Genomic DNA, 16,136 nt, shown 5'->3' with positions numbered 1-16,136 from the left:
ATTGAAAAAATATCATTTATTATATAGATGAGAAAATCTCATATATTATCACTTATAGCCCTTTCACAAGTAGCCCAATCCAACTTAAAACGGTTTACCAAATCAATTTATAATCATATCAATGGAACACAGTGGATTAATAAATATGTAAAACAACAAGAAAAATGTAATTTAAATTTGATCTCAACTCATACATATGCTCTTGGTTAACCATTCATAGTCCCATCAATATTTCAACATGAATGGTCAGGATCTCAATTTTTTAATTCAAGATAATTCATCTTCAAGTATCAATGTTGGATTAATAGGATTCAATAAAAATTACTTGACCATAATCTATCCTTAGATTTTAGATATTGATGTGTCATTGGTTGAGATACCAATCTTATCACATATTGATAGAACAATCACTATTAGATGATATTCATTTATAATCTAATAATATAATATTCTATCACAATTCAAATATCCAAAAGAGCTTATGAATTAATTAGGGGTACTTTAACTATATTTTGTTGGGATTATTACTTACCATCAGCACAACTTTTCTATGCCATTGCTTCTAATTTGTATAGCATTTTATTACAATTAGAATCCGGATCTCACGTAGTTATTCCAACACTAAACAAAACCGATCCCGAAATCATTCTATTAGGATCAAGTCGACACTAAGAGTGGGAGGCGGGGGTGTGTGTGAAGTAGTGCAGCGGATAAAAACGTCGGTTTTGAAAATCTTCGTACGATAAAAACTAATTACAACAAAAATCATTTGTTTGACTCGTATAAGTTTGCAAGTGAATAGAGAAGAGGGATTGGATAGTTTGTAATACAGTAAACATAATAAGTAGTAAGGAAAGAACACACCAGAATTTATAGTGATTCGGTGTTGTGACCTACATCCACTCCCGATTCTTCTTTCGTCAAGGCCATCGGCATTCACTAGCGGTCTTCCTTTAATAGGTGAAGACCAATCACTTTCTTACAAGTCTATTCTTCTTTTAACAGGCTTAGGAGAGAACCTTTACACCCCCTACTACCTCCTCTCTTAAACTTTAACTATATTTTGTTGGGATTATTACTTCCAATCTTCGTACGATAAAAACTGATTACGACGAAAACTATTTGTTTGACTCGTATAAGTTTGCAAGTGAATAAAGAAGAAGGGATTGGATAGTTTGCAATGTAGTAAATAGAATAAGCAGTAAGGAAAGAACACACCAGAATTTATAGTGGTTCGGTCGTTATGACCTATATCCACTCTCGATTCCTCTTCCGTCAAGGCCACCAGCATCCACTAGCAGTCTTCCTTTAATAGGTGAAGACCAACCACCTTCTTACAACTCTATTCTCTTTATAACAGGCTTAGGAAAGAACCTTTATATCCCCTACTACATCCTCTCTTAAATTTTAACTATATTTTGTTGGGATTATTACTTACAATCTTCGTATGATAAAAACTGATTATGACGAAAACCGTTTGTTTGACTCGTATAAGTTTGCAAGTGAATAGAGAAGAGGGGATTGGATAGTTTGCAATGCAGTAAATAGAATAAACAATAAGGAAAGAACACACCGAAATTATAGTGGTTCGGTCGTTGTGACCTACATCCACTCTCAATTCCTTTTCCGTCGAGGCCACTAGCATCCACTAGCGGTCTTCCTTTAATAGGCGAAGACTAACCACCTTCTTATAACTCTATTCTCCTTTTGACAAGCTCAAGAGAGAACCTTTACACCCCCACTATCTCCTCTCTTAAACTTTATTAATACTTAGAGTTTGAGAGGAGTTCTCACAAGATTACAATAGCGTTTTCTTCCTTTTTTTGCTCTCAATTTTTATGTATATTAACTAGGGATAAGAGGGATATTTATAGGCCTCAAGTGGATGCAAACTTGGAGCCTAAAAGTATCTCATCCCCGATTTTCGAGGTATAGTAGTATCATCGCTTGTGCTGGGCGGTACCGCCACCCATACTAGCAATACCACTGCCCAAACTAGTGGTACCATCGCCCAAACTGGTGGTACCACCGCTTGACAGTCTCGGAGACCGAGTCTGGTGGTATCACCGCCTAGATTGGCGCTACCACTACCTGACACAATCTCGGAGACTATGCCACCGATGGTTCCATCCAACTCACTTAGCTCAACACAACCTCCTAGACTTGGCCTAATTGGCCACTAATTGAGTTGGCCTAATTCTAACCCAATTACGCCTAAAACCTACTTCAATCTAGATAATTATTACAAAGCTTGAATCAAATATTGTTCGATATGTCATTGGTTCATCGACGCTTCATTCGATTCTTCAATCCATCGTCCTCTCTTGCGGCCTATTGCCCAATCGGCTAGTTGACTTTCGCAACTTCGATTTTCTTGGCGTAATTTTCGCTCTTTTTGGCTCGATGCCTGAACTTATGGCCCGAAGCCTTCTGCTGATAGGTCGACTGATCCTTTGGCTTAACGTCCAATCTTCTGACATGTTCCATTTCGGCCCAACATGATTCTTCCTACTTTAATTGTCTCTTCCTAATCGAAGCTTCATGCGTCATTCAAAACATATATCAGATCACAAATACATCAATTCAAGATTGCTTTCTTCCTGGTCCAAATTGACTTTTTTTTTTTGTACTTAGTTTATTAAAAGTAGCCATTTTGTTTCCACAAAAGGTGAGAAGCTATTACTACCAACATGGAGGAGATATTCAAATTTTGGTTTAACTTGTGTTGCTAATTATTTTGATGTTCAATCAGTTCTTTACGATAATACTAGGTAAAAACGTAAAGGATTCAAATTTTATTTATATAATTTCTCACTACAATAATTATGTCCTTAACATAATTACTTGTACTAATTATCAATCCACGTACATTTTTAAGTTACTTTGTCGATTTAATTTAAGATGTTGCATTATTAAGAATATGTTATATCATTTTAAGTCAATCTTATTGATAAAATTAATTGATGAATTTGATAAACTAACCTTATTTTAGTTTTGTTTCTTAGACAAGTGATATCAAAGATTCTTCAAGTAAAGGTGAAATGATCGATTGTCAAACTAAAGAATCAAATGTCAAATCAAAGGATCAAACATCAAATTTAAAAGCCCTATGTTGATCAAGAGTATAAACATTGAGCCGAAAGATTAATTGACATATTGGAAGAAGATTGATCAATGTGCTATACGATTGACTGATGTGTTGGAGGATTGGTTTACATATTGGTTGAATATGATGTTCTATCGACAAAATAAATGTAATTCCTCACTTGACAAATCCTTCTCTAACGGTAGTAATGTTCGTTAGATTACACGATTAAAATCCTATTTAAAATTTATTTAAATAAAAAATTAAATATTATGAACTCTAGTCAAAGAAAATGGTAAAACAACTACATTAAACTATATTTTTAATCAATTCCAAAATCTCAAATCATCATCTAATATATGTAATCACATGACACCTTGGTTTGGAATAACTTAAGAAAACATATTCTCCAACATCAAATTTGAAATCATGTTTACTATACCAACATAAGTCTATTATTTGTATTGAATTACAAAAAACTGTTCTTTAATCAACTTGATCTTTCAATAATTTTATAATTATATCAAATTTTAAATATTTTCTTTCACTAATATCGTTCCAACATATTAGCGGTCTACATTTCCTCTTATGTTAAGCTACAAATGAGGTCTATGTTTTTAATACTTGCTTCATAGTTATTAGTATAAGTAAATACCACTGAGAATAAAATTTCAATCCAAAAACCTTTAAAATCAATAAAATAAGATTTGAACAAATCCGAATCTCTGTGACATAATACCGCAAAATCTAGCAACCTTTTGTTTTTAATAAAAAAACCAAGTGATTAAGACGAGATTTGATCTAAAGAACTACTATCAATAGTTTTTTACCAACTAAGGTAGCTAAGATTCTCATGATATAAAAATATAATCAACATATAATTTTGTCAATTTTTTAAAAGGCTATTAACCTAAATAGTGAGAAAATGTGTTGCCTTAGTTGTTAGATCATCCATAATCACACAAAACAATATCATTTTGGCTAATAGTCTTTGGTAATCTTATCTTAAAATTCATAGATATATTATTCCATTTGTGTTAAGTATAGGCAACAACTCTAATTTTCTAGGTGACTTCTTATGCTCATTTCAATTTGCTGACAAATAAAGTTTTGTGAAACATATTTTGTAATTTTTTTATATTATTTTAGCAAAAACTTTTTATTACATTTATATATAACTTAGTTCCATCTGGTTGCATTTGTAGCTTGTCTTATAAGCTTTCTCCATTATCTCCCTTTTCTACTATTAATTAATTATATGTCCTTTCTTAATTCTTAATATTAGGTACATAACCTTGGAGAACCATTCTCATTAACTTTGATTAATTCTTTTAATCAAAGTAGGCTGATGATAAGATTACCTATACAAATTCCTGCATTTATTCCTAGTTTCTTCAAATCTTTTAAAACAAGTGATCATAACTATTATGTTAAATGAACTATTCTACTAAAAGCATCTAATAGGACATGTCTTTGTTTTTTCTTTTGTATATATTTACCAGAAAACAAAGATCATGCAAATTTTAAATAACATGAATTTATTAATATACTCATCAAGATATAATTAATGTCATTCCATCATGTCAAGGCCTAAATTCTATTTACAACCACCAATTAACTAGTAAGAACATGGAAGATAAAAATATGGATTTTGTATATTCTTTGGTCATCCTTGTAACAACAGCTTATAGTTTTCAATCTGAAGTCTTACAAATGGTTAAAATAAAATTAAAATAAAATAAAATAAAGAGGACTTTGCCTCTAAATACAAAGTGTTTTATTGCTGAACATTTATATGCGAATTGAAAACTATAGCAAAAGCTAAAAGAATAGTGAATATATTAGAAGATATTGCAGTACATATATTGATGATTTTATTGATCTTGACTTACTTTTCCTGATTCAAAATGATCAATAAGAAGAAAAAAAAAACAATAAAATTATAAAAGGTAATTATTGTTGTTCAAAAGAAGAAATGCCAGTTGGATTTTCAGACTCTCTTCCCAAAATTCAAAATTTTTGAAAGAAGGAATCAATAAAATTGAAAAAGAAATAGTGGCTTATGGCAGAATTTTAAGAAGAAAAAAAGAAGAAGAAAACTTGAAGGAATAGTACTCTTTCTTGACATCTCAAGATTTATTTGTGCACAAATAAATACTCACTAAGATATCCACTCTTAAGTGACATTAAAACAACAGGCTTTGGATTCTGATGCATAAACTAAACAACAATAAAATATCACATTAATCCTCCAAATTCTATATCTACATGGATCCAAAAGCAACATCTCTACAAGAGATTACCTACATATATCACTCGCATCATCTCAGAAACTTAGGATTTAATGCATGAATTAGAACGAAAAAATAGACCAGATCAGTCCTTGACAACCTCAAGAGAGTAGAGTTATAACATATCAACAAATTAAGCCTCATATTCTACACATGTAAGAACTTTCAGAAATTAACATCAATAAAATATTAATATCATATTAAATTTATTCAAGAACAGAGTTACCGATCACAAAGAGAAGTACATATACTTGAAATAAAGGCATACATGTAATGGCTAGTTGCGTGTGTATATATATATATCTCATATCACGGCATGTAGAATTTGGAAAGAGCCCTCAGGACTTGCACTTTCAAGCTCAAGTGGAAGATATAGTCGGCGGTGTGCAGGAAAAGCTGCGCCGCCGGCAACTGTCTCCCGCCCGGCACCAGCCTCTGCAGCTCTCTCACCTTCCTCCTCACCGACACGCTAACGGCATGCCTCTCCCTCCCTCCACGGATCACGCGACGTCCTGCGTTGCGCAACGCTCCATTACGACCGGCGGAGGCTTCGCTCTGACGTCGCGCCACCGGTAGCCGTCGCCTGTCCATTAGGGGGAGCATTATTGGAGAGCGATGTGGTCGAGGAGAAGAGAAGAGAGGTATGGATTAACGACGGAGAGGAGAGGAGTTTATAGAGAGAGAGAGAGAGAGAGGAGCACAAGGACGCCATGTGCGGGCACGCGGAGGGAGGGAGATAAGCGAAGTCTAGAGCACGGGGGGATTTTTGTCGTCTTGCACGCGCAGAAGAGCGTGTGAGATGTTACCATGCCCCACAGCGAGAGATTAGAGACTGACGTCACGTCGTCTCCCTCTCTCTCTCTCTAAACACGCAACGCTTGCGCGACCACTGACGTGTCGCCACCGTTGATGGTGCTCGAGATTTCCACTGCACGAATATTGAAGCTCCACGAACGGGGCGAGTATTCCCAACATCAAATGGAATCTTGTACTGCAGACATTTGGGATTTAATCTTACTATTATTTCGCCTCAGTTGTCTTTCTTTCGTGATTGCCTTGTAAAAGAAGATCCAAAGTAGGTACTGCATGCACGGTGATAAAGGTGAAAGCAGATGCATGAGCTGCTCGAGAAGGTTACGTTTCATTACCGAGTTTGCTGCCCCAACATGGTGGATGGTGGATGTTTGTTGTCTATATAATGCCTGGCTTTATGCTAATCAATGACCACCAACTTGTTGTGGGGAGATCATCGTTAATGAGGTGGATTTTGATAGCTTGTTAAGATTTTTCTGGATAACAGTTAAGATTTTTTTAATTACATGAGTAAATATCGTAGTTGTACTGAGAAAATTTTTTCCTTCTAACGTGTATATATATATATATATATATATATATATATATATACGGAATATCATATTAAACATAAATAACATATTCTTCATTTTATTTCTAATATGATATTAGAGCTATACTTGCCTTACCAAGATTTTCTCGGTGATAACAACTCTAATCTTACGGCTTCTCTTTCTCTACCGTGATTCACTGCAACTCCATTCAACTAGAGAACCAGAGGCTTTGAGGATGGATCCATCTTTGCTTTGGCAAAGTGGTAGAAAAGAGTCCTATGCTTCTGCTCATCCATTGTGACGTAGCCCGAGAATTGTTGGAAGCTTGCATGGAAGAAACAGAACCCAAACTTGCAGAGCACGCAGTTCAATTCGTAAGAAACTCTTTCTCGCTTTTCGACGTCACCCCGCTGCCAGTTTTCTCTTCCCTATGTTAGTGTCTTCTCTTCTCCTACCTGAGTCGACAGCTTTCTTGCAGCCACTTGCTTCGATAGCCTGCTCCAGGAACGAGTCGGCACAAAAAGAGGGGGTGTGTTGAATGAGTGCAGCGAAAAAATTACTCCGATTTGAAAATCTTCTTACAATAAAAATCTGATTTCGACGAAAACCATTTCATAAAGATATTAACTTAGCATGGGAGTGTAATGAAAGCAATTAAAAGGTAAAGCAGTTTGTAATAAAGGTAAATTGTTCAAAATGAAATGCAAACAGAGTTTTATAGTGGTTCGGTCGTCGTGACTTATATCCACTCCGTCGATTCCTCTTTCGTCAAGGCCATTGGCATCCACTAACGATCTTCTTTCAATGGGCAAAGATCAACTACCATTACAACTTGATTCTCCTTTTGACAGGTTCAGGAGATAACCATTACAACCCCCACAACTTCCTCTCTTAAGCTTCTCTAACACTTAGTGTTTAAGAGAAGTTCACACAAGATTACAATAGTATTTTCTTTCTTTTTCACTCTTAATTCTTGTGTGTGTTAACCAGAGATGAGAGGGGTATTTATAGGCCTCAAATGGATTTAAACTTGGAGTCTAAAAAGATCTCATCTTGGGTTTTTCGACCGCCTGCAGCATTAACACTAGGTGGTACCATCGCCCAGTCTAACGGTACCACCACTTGGGAGATTGTGTTTGGGCGGTGGACACAGGTGGTACCACTGCCCAAACTAGTGGTACCACTACATGACATTCTCAGAGACTGAGTTTGGGTGGTACCATCGTCTGACACAATCTCAGAGACTGTGCCATGATGGTTCCAACTATTAGGTCACTGTTTGGGTCTTTCACTTGGCCCAACACAGCCTAAACTTAGGCTCAATTACCCCATAATTAAGTTGGCCTAATTCCAACTCAATTATGTGCTAACTATGAAAGCTCCTGGAGAACTTCGGTGATCTTCCGACAAACTTCTGACGATCTCTCGACAATGTTCCAACGGACTCCTAGTAAGCTCCTGGATTTCACGACAATCTTCTTGGCGAGTTCCGACGAGCTTCTCTAGCAAGCTCCTGGACTTCTCGGTCAATTTCGACAGAACTTCCGATGAACTCTTAAACTCCCAACGAAATCTCATTCTTGACTCCAAGACTTCATTTTGCTTTATGCTTTGATCGCTATCGTAGTTAATCCTGCACACTTAAAACCTACTTCCATCTAGACAATTATTACTAAGCTAATCAAATATTGTCCGGCATATCGTTGGTTCATCGACGCTTCGTTCGATTCTTTAGCGCATCTTCCTCTCTTGCGGCCTATTGCCCAATCGGCCAATTGACCTTCGCAACTCTGATTTCCTTGGCGTAATTTTCATTCTTCTTAGCTCGATCCCCGAACTCATGGCCCGAAGTCTTCTACCGATACGTCGACTGATCCTTCGGCTCGACATCCAATCTTCTGATATGTTTCTCTCTGGCCCAACATTATTCTTCCTGCTTTAATTGTCTCTTACTGATCGAAGCTTCCTGCGTCACTCAAAACGTAGATCAAATCATAAACATTATCAATTTGTTTCATCATCAAAATTTGAGATTCAACAATCTCCTCATTTTTTATGATGACAACCAATTGATGACGGAGTCAGCCTTCACTCCTCCAATCAATATGTCGTATTGATAGAACTCTTGGATTTAAAAATCCAAGCAACATGTCATCATAAAATCATGCATAATCAAAATATCCAAGTATATCATCCCATGCATGATTATCATATCATCATATCTTCTCCCCGTTTGTCATCAATAAAAAGGAGAAGTGCAACTTTCAAGTATTTGAGATATGCAAGTTTTACAACATACAAGCTAATAATAATTTTGAGTTGTGCAAGTTTGTAAATTTTACTTCTTGAGATAGGCAAGATAACACTTTTGCTTCTCTTGAGATTGTAAGCTAGTATTTCTTACTTTTCTTTTGAGAAGTATAATTTTTTGCTTTCTTAGCAAAGCGCAACCTAGAAAATTTTTTACATCATTTTACAACATGTAAGCTAGCAATGATTTTGAGTTTTGCAAGTTTGTAAATTTTGCTAGATGTGCAAGTTAGTATATTTGCTTTTCTTTACGATGTTCAAACAAGCAAGTTTTTGAAAAAGAATGCAAGATAGTAAATAACAAGTTTAGAATATGCAAGCTAGCAAGTTTTTTATATATAAAGATTGGTAAAATTTTGCATCTTTTGAGATGAGCAAACTTATAAGTTTTGCCTCTCTTTGCGATGTGTACATTTGTAATTTTTGCTTCTTTTTAGATGTGCAAGCAAGCAAGTATTTCTATCTTTGAAATGTGCAAGCCAACAAATTTATCTCCCCCTTTGTTATTATCAAAAAGAAGGGAAGAATATAATTTTATAATTCTTTTCCTTTTACATCAATTTTCATATCATGACAAAAATAAATTATCATTCTTAATTAAATATGTTTGTACATCAATATAGTTTCAAATTAAAACATGCACAATTTCTAAACCTTACATTTTATCCTTACTTCATGCATGATATAAAAAATAAATCATTACTATGGGCATATCATATATGATACTAAAGCATTCATGATATTAAATATTAAATCAATATTTTTAAGCATTTATCACTTCATGCATTAAATCAACAATTTGATCATGATACCAAACATTCATCATTTATTTTCTCTCTCTTTGTCATCTAAAAAAAGAAAATCATTCAACAATGCAAGTGTTTGAAAGCATGTCAAGTAAGTTTTACACCAATTTATCCAAGCTAGCAAAAATGAGAAGTTAAACAAAAACTTTGCATAAAAAATGAGAAGCTAGCATTTTTGCTTAAGAGATTTTTGGTTAGTCTTAGCAAGTTTCTTTCTTCCTTTGTCATAAAAAGATAAAAAAAAAGAGGAAGAAGAGTAAGGAAGAAATATATTCCCTAAAAGAAAATCAAGAACCAAATTTATGAAAATATTTAAACCAAGTCAAATCCATAATAAAAGAGTTTAATTGAATCAAGCTTTTATTTGAACAAAGAGAAAAATCAAGATATCCTTACAAAGTCAAATCCCTTGTAAATAGAAGGAAGAAGGATAATTAAGTCATTAATCCAAAAATCTACGAATCAAGGCTCTTCTCTTGCAAATAGAAAGATGATCTCGATTTAAAAAGAAAATCCAAATTATGAAGAATCGAGAAATCCGAAAAAGAAATTCATACATTTGGAAGATTTAGCATTCCTAGTTCTCATTTAATTAAATCAAACTGTTTCTTATTCAATTTCAAATCGTCAAATCATCAAAATCACTTTTCAAGAGATTCATTAAAAGTAATATAAATAGATTCATTAATCTCTTTTTAAAAAATCGATAAAGTAGAGAAAAAAAAATTTTCAAGGAGAAAGCTTTCCTCTTTTTAGTGTTTCGATTTATATGATTGATTTCTTAGAAGCATGCCCAAATTTTATACCAAATCCATGCATCATTCATTAAAACTGAAAACCAAAAGCAAAAATCATCAAGCTTTCCAGACAAAAGTCATACATCATCATGTATAACTTCAAAATCTCATGCATAGAATAAAATCATCAATACCAAAACTTTTAATTTTCATTAAAACATCAAGCATGGTTTCATTGAACATAAGGCATCTTTAATCAAAATCGACAAGCAATGTAGAAATCAACATGATACATGATTATTACTTCTTAAACACATACATAAGATTAATCTTACTTGGTCTGCAAGCATGAGATTAACATTTTGTTATATTTTCATAAAACATATAATTATAAATTTTAAAATTACTAGCATGATCCTAATTTTTTTATTATTTACTAACTAACTTAAAAATAACTCATGAAAAAGCATCATGTAATTTCAAAATAAAGTAAAAGAGTTTTGTTTGAGTTGTTTACCTCATTGTCGAGAGTCACTAAAGCGAAGTTCCCCACATCGTCTTTATCGGTTTGCTTTTCATCTTCGGATGTACTCGATTCATCATTTGACACATTCTTCTTCTGTTTTATGTACTCATCTTTGGAGTGACCTAGCTTTTTACGTTCATAGCAAGTAGTTGTGTTCTTTTTAAGTTTGTTTTTATTTTTGATACTTGTTTCATGAACTTTTTAAGATTTATTATTAAAAGTTCAAAGTCATCATCACTTGAGCTTTCGCTTGAGTGGTCTTCTTGAGTTCTAAGTGTCAAATCCTTCATGTTCTTTGGAAGGTAGTTCTCATATTCATTATGTGCCATACATCTCATTTCGTAGGTCATCAATGACCCAATAAGTCCTTCAATCAAAAAATAGTTCAAATTCTTGACCTCTTGAATGATCGTTACTTTAGAGTCCCAACTCTTTGGAAGGGATCTCAATATTTTGTTAACGAGTTCAAAGTTAGAAAATCTTTTACCAAGCGCTTTTAGACCATTGACGACATCCGTAAATCGGGTGTACATGTCTCCAATGGTCTCACTTGGTTCCATCCGAAATAATTCAAAATCATGCATCAAAACATTGATTTTCGAATCTTTAACTTTACTAGTGCATTTGTGTGTGATTTCAAGTTTATACCAAATATCGAAAATCGTTTCACAAATAGAAATACAATTAAACTTATTTTTGCTCAAAGCACAAAATAGAGCGTTCATAGCTCTAGCATTCAAAGAAAAAAATTTCTTCTCAAAATCATTCCATTCGTTTATTGGAGAAAAAGAATTTTGAAAGTCATTTTCCACAATACTCCATAAATTCAAATCCATTGAAAGTAAGAACACTCTCATTCGAGTTTTCCAATAAGTGTAGTCCATCTCATTGAACATGGAAGGACGAATGATAGAAAGTCCCTTTTGAAAGCCGAAAAGAGCTATTTCTCATGGGTGTTAAACTAAGTAAAAAACAATGTGGCTTTGAAACCAAATGTTAGGAATGAGTCGGCATTGGGGGGGGGGTGAATTAGTACAGTAAAAAAATTACTTCGATTTGAAAATCTTCGTACAATAAAAACCTGATTCCAATGAAAACTATTTCATAAATATATTAACTTGAAAGAATATGGGAGTGTAGTGAAATTAGTTAGACGGTAAAGTAGTTTATAGTAAAAGTAAATAGCTCAAAATGAAATGCAAATTGAGTTTTATAGTGGTTCGGTCGTCGTGACCTATATCCACTCCGTTGATTCCTCTTCTGTCAAGGCCACCAGCATCCACTAACGATCTTCCTTTAATAGGTGAAGATCAACTACCCTTACAACTTAATTCTCCTTTTGACAGGTTCAGGAGAGAACCTTTACAACCCCACAACCTCCTCTCTTAAGCTTCTCTAACACTTAGAGTTTGAGAGGAGTTCACACAAGATTACAATAGTGTTTTCTTTCTTTTTCACTTTCAATTTTTGTGTGTGTTAACCAGGGATGAGAGGGGTATTAATAGGCCTCAAGTGGATTCAAACTTGGAGCCTAAAAAGATCTCATCCCGGGTTTCCCAGGTCCTAGCGGTACCATCGCCTGTGATGGATGGGACCATCGTTTGCAGCACTGACACTAGGCAGTACCACAACCCAGTCTGGTGATACCACCGCTTGGGGGACTATGTTTGGGTGGTACCACTACCTAGACTAGTGGTACCATCGCCTGATAGTCTCGGAGACTGAGTCTGGGTGGTACCACTACCCAGACCGACAGTACCACTACCTGACATAGTCTCGGAGATTGTGCCACAACGATTTCACCTGTTGGGTCACTATTTAGGCCTTTCACTTGGCCCAACACAGCCTAACCTTAGGCCCAATTGGCCCATAATTGAGTTAGCCAAATTCCAACCTAATTATGTGCTAACTATGAAATTTAAGGCATACACTAAGCTAAATAAGTCCAGTTTCTTCCGGCGAGCTTCCGGTGATCTTTCGGCGAACTTCTGACGATCTCTCGACAATGTTCCAATGGACTCTCGGCAAGCTCCTGGACTTCATGATGATCTTCTTGGCAAGTTCCGACGAGCTTCTCTGGTAAGCTCTTGGACTTCTCAGTCAATTCCGATAGAACTTCCGATGAACATCTGAATTTTCGACGAACTCTCGAACTCCCAACAAAATCTCATTCTTGACTCCGGGACTTCATTTTACTTTATGCCTTGATCGCTATCATAGTTAATCCTACATATTTAAAACCTACTTTGATCTAGATAATTATTACTAAGCTAATCAAATGTTGTCCGGCATGTCATTAGTTCATCGACGCTTTGTCCGATTCTTCAATGCATCATCCTCTCTTGCGGCTTATTGCCCAATAGGCTAGTTGACATCCGCAACTCTGATTTCCTTGGTGCAATTTTCGCTCTTCTTGGCCCGATGCCCGAACTTATGGCTTGAAGTCTTCTGTCGATATGTCGACCGATCCTTCGGCTCGACGTCCAATTTTCTAACATGTTTCTCTCCGGCCGAACATGATTCTTCATGCTTTAATTGTCTCTTCCTGATCAAAGCTTCCTATGTCACTTAAAATGTAGATCAAATTTTAAATACTATCAATTGATTTCATCATCAAAATTCGAGATTCAATAGGATCGCAGGAGGTAATTCCCACCATTACTTTTCCAACGGTGGTTGTTTTCGATTACAGCACTTCTCTGGCGAACATCAGTTGTCTTCCCTTGCTGCAGCGACACGTCTATGCCCTTATCCTCTCGGATCGATAAGTAGCTTCACCGCTTCTTGAAGACTGGCGCCCTCCCCTTCATTGTCACCAACAAGGGCGTCGGCCATGCTGTCTCCTACCACGGGTTCTTGGAGCGCCACCTCAACCACTACTTCCCCTGAACTCCTTCTTCGCCTCGTTGAGAAGCATCCGAAATTGGTTGATGCACTTAGTGCGGACCACGAACTGCTTCCTCTCTAGCCCAATGTGCACTATGGCATTTGAAGTCGTAGCCTCTCACAGAACTGCAAGCCATAACCTCTCATAGAACTGCATATCTCTCGTAGATCTACGACGAGAACTACATATTGGCAAGGACTATAGATCTCTTCTGAGCGATCTCCGAAACCTTCAGTCCACACCAATCTATTGGAAAGAATAGAAGACAAGAAGAATTATTAAAGAAGTCATTTTGCATTCACATGTCCCTCTCCTATTTATACAGGTTAAGAGGGAGGATTTCCCTCAATAGAGTAGAGGATTTCCCTCAATAGAGTAGAGAGATTTCCTTATATAGTTAGGAAAATCTTATCTACTATCATGCCCCCACAAGATGATGCTCCTATCAAGGATATCAATCTTAGATCGATGTAATGTAAAAAGTTTACGAGCGAGAGGCTTCGTGAGTAGGGCAAGAGTAGATCGCTACTGCTTTGGCTATGACGGCGGCAGCTACGGCTGCTACTACTATGAAAGTTGTAGCTACTATGAAAGCTACAGCAGAGGAGAAAGATGCAGCGATGCTGTAGTGATGCTACAGGAGAGGAAGAAGCTACAGTAGAGAAGGTAGCTATAGTAGAGATGTAGTAGAGGAGAAAGCTACAATAGAGGAGATAGCTACAGTAGAGGAGGAAGCTGCAGCAGAGGAGAAAGGTATAGTGATTTGGTAGAGAAATCTGCAGCGATTAGCTCTTAGCAGGAGTTGAGGATCGACAGTTAACAACAAGGCAATGGATGGAGAGGAGAGTACGATAGGGAAGTGAGTCCGACGGGAAAGAGTTTGCCCCTTCTCTACTCTGCAAAGGCAAGAGATGTGGTGAATGGTAGGCTTCAATGGCCGTGGAGCCTCGCTCATCTCACTTGCTCTGATACCATGTTGGAAAGTATAGAAGACAAGAAGCATTATTGAAGAAGCTATTTTGCATTCACATGTCCCTCTCCTATTTATACAGGTTAGGAGGGAGGATTTCCCTTAACAGAGTAGAGGATTTCCCTCAACAGAGTAGAGAGATTTTCTAATATAGTTAGGGGAATCTTATCTACTATCATAATCGAGGCAGTGATCTACACTAATCGCACCCATCGTCGCCTATTGTGAATCACTGCCTCACCGTCAATTACCATAAGCACAACTCGTAGCAAAACAGATTTGCTCTTCTATGCCGCACCTTCAGCTCACTAGAACCTATACAACTTCTTGGCTTTGAGTCTTCATCCTTCGCATCCTCACTATCCAACTTTTCAATAGCATATCGAGGCTTTGCTCCACCAAGCCATCTCGGATGTCGAGAACTTTTCATTCCCTTACTATATATCACTATCATCGCTACTGAGCAAGGAATAGAAATTCTTCCTCACTAGCGAAGCACCCATATTGCCCTTCAGCAGAGTTCTACACTGCACTGTTGTTCCCATTCTTCACCACCCCAATCCTCAGCTACAAGAACTGCTGATTGAAGATCTACAGCTTTGCTCAATATTGAACAACTAAACCAGCCAACACAGAGCTAAATGTGTCCAACAAAGAACTTCTTTGCCAGCAACCCACCTCAGGTGACGCTGATATGCACCAACACTTCTTCTTCTATGATCACTACTGTCACTATAGCAACGGTCCCAAGGAAGAAGTATGGCTCACCACACCTAATCACAGCAATCTTCTCACCCACATTTTATCATTGCAGACTCCCACTTTGCTTTCTCGGATTGGTACATATCCTCAACATATCCTCATCATCTACATCTGATGCTCCAATTATTGTCCCCATAGGAAACCATAGTACTTTTCCCTCTACAAGCATTATTTCCATCAATGCTGTAGCTCTTATCCCCTTCAAGTTATCCAAAGGTGATAACTACGCATCTTGGTGTGCTCAATTTTTTAATCTCCTATGTGGCTATGATCTCCTAGGCTACGTCAATGGCTCTCTTCATTGTCCACCAACGATGCTCAACATCCTAAGAGCACCTAGTCCAGTACCAAATCCGGACCACAAACTATGGTTACGTCAAGATCATCTCATCCTCCAAGCAATTCAAGCCTCAATC

This window comes from Musa acuminata, chromosome BXJ1-2, assembly GCF_036884655.1.
Source record: "Musa acuminata AAA Group cultivar baxijiao chromosome BXJ1-2, Cavendish_Baxijiao_AAA, whole genome shotgun sequence".
Taxonomy (NCBI): Eukaryota; Viridiplantae; Streptophyta; class Magnoliopsida; order Zingiberales; family Musaceae; genus Musa; species Musa acuminata.
This window is presented reverse-complemented; position numbering follows the sequence as displayed.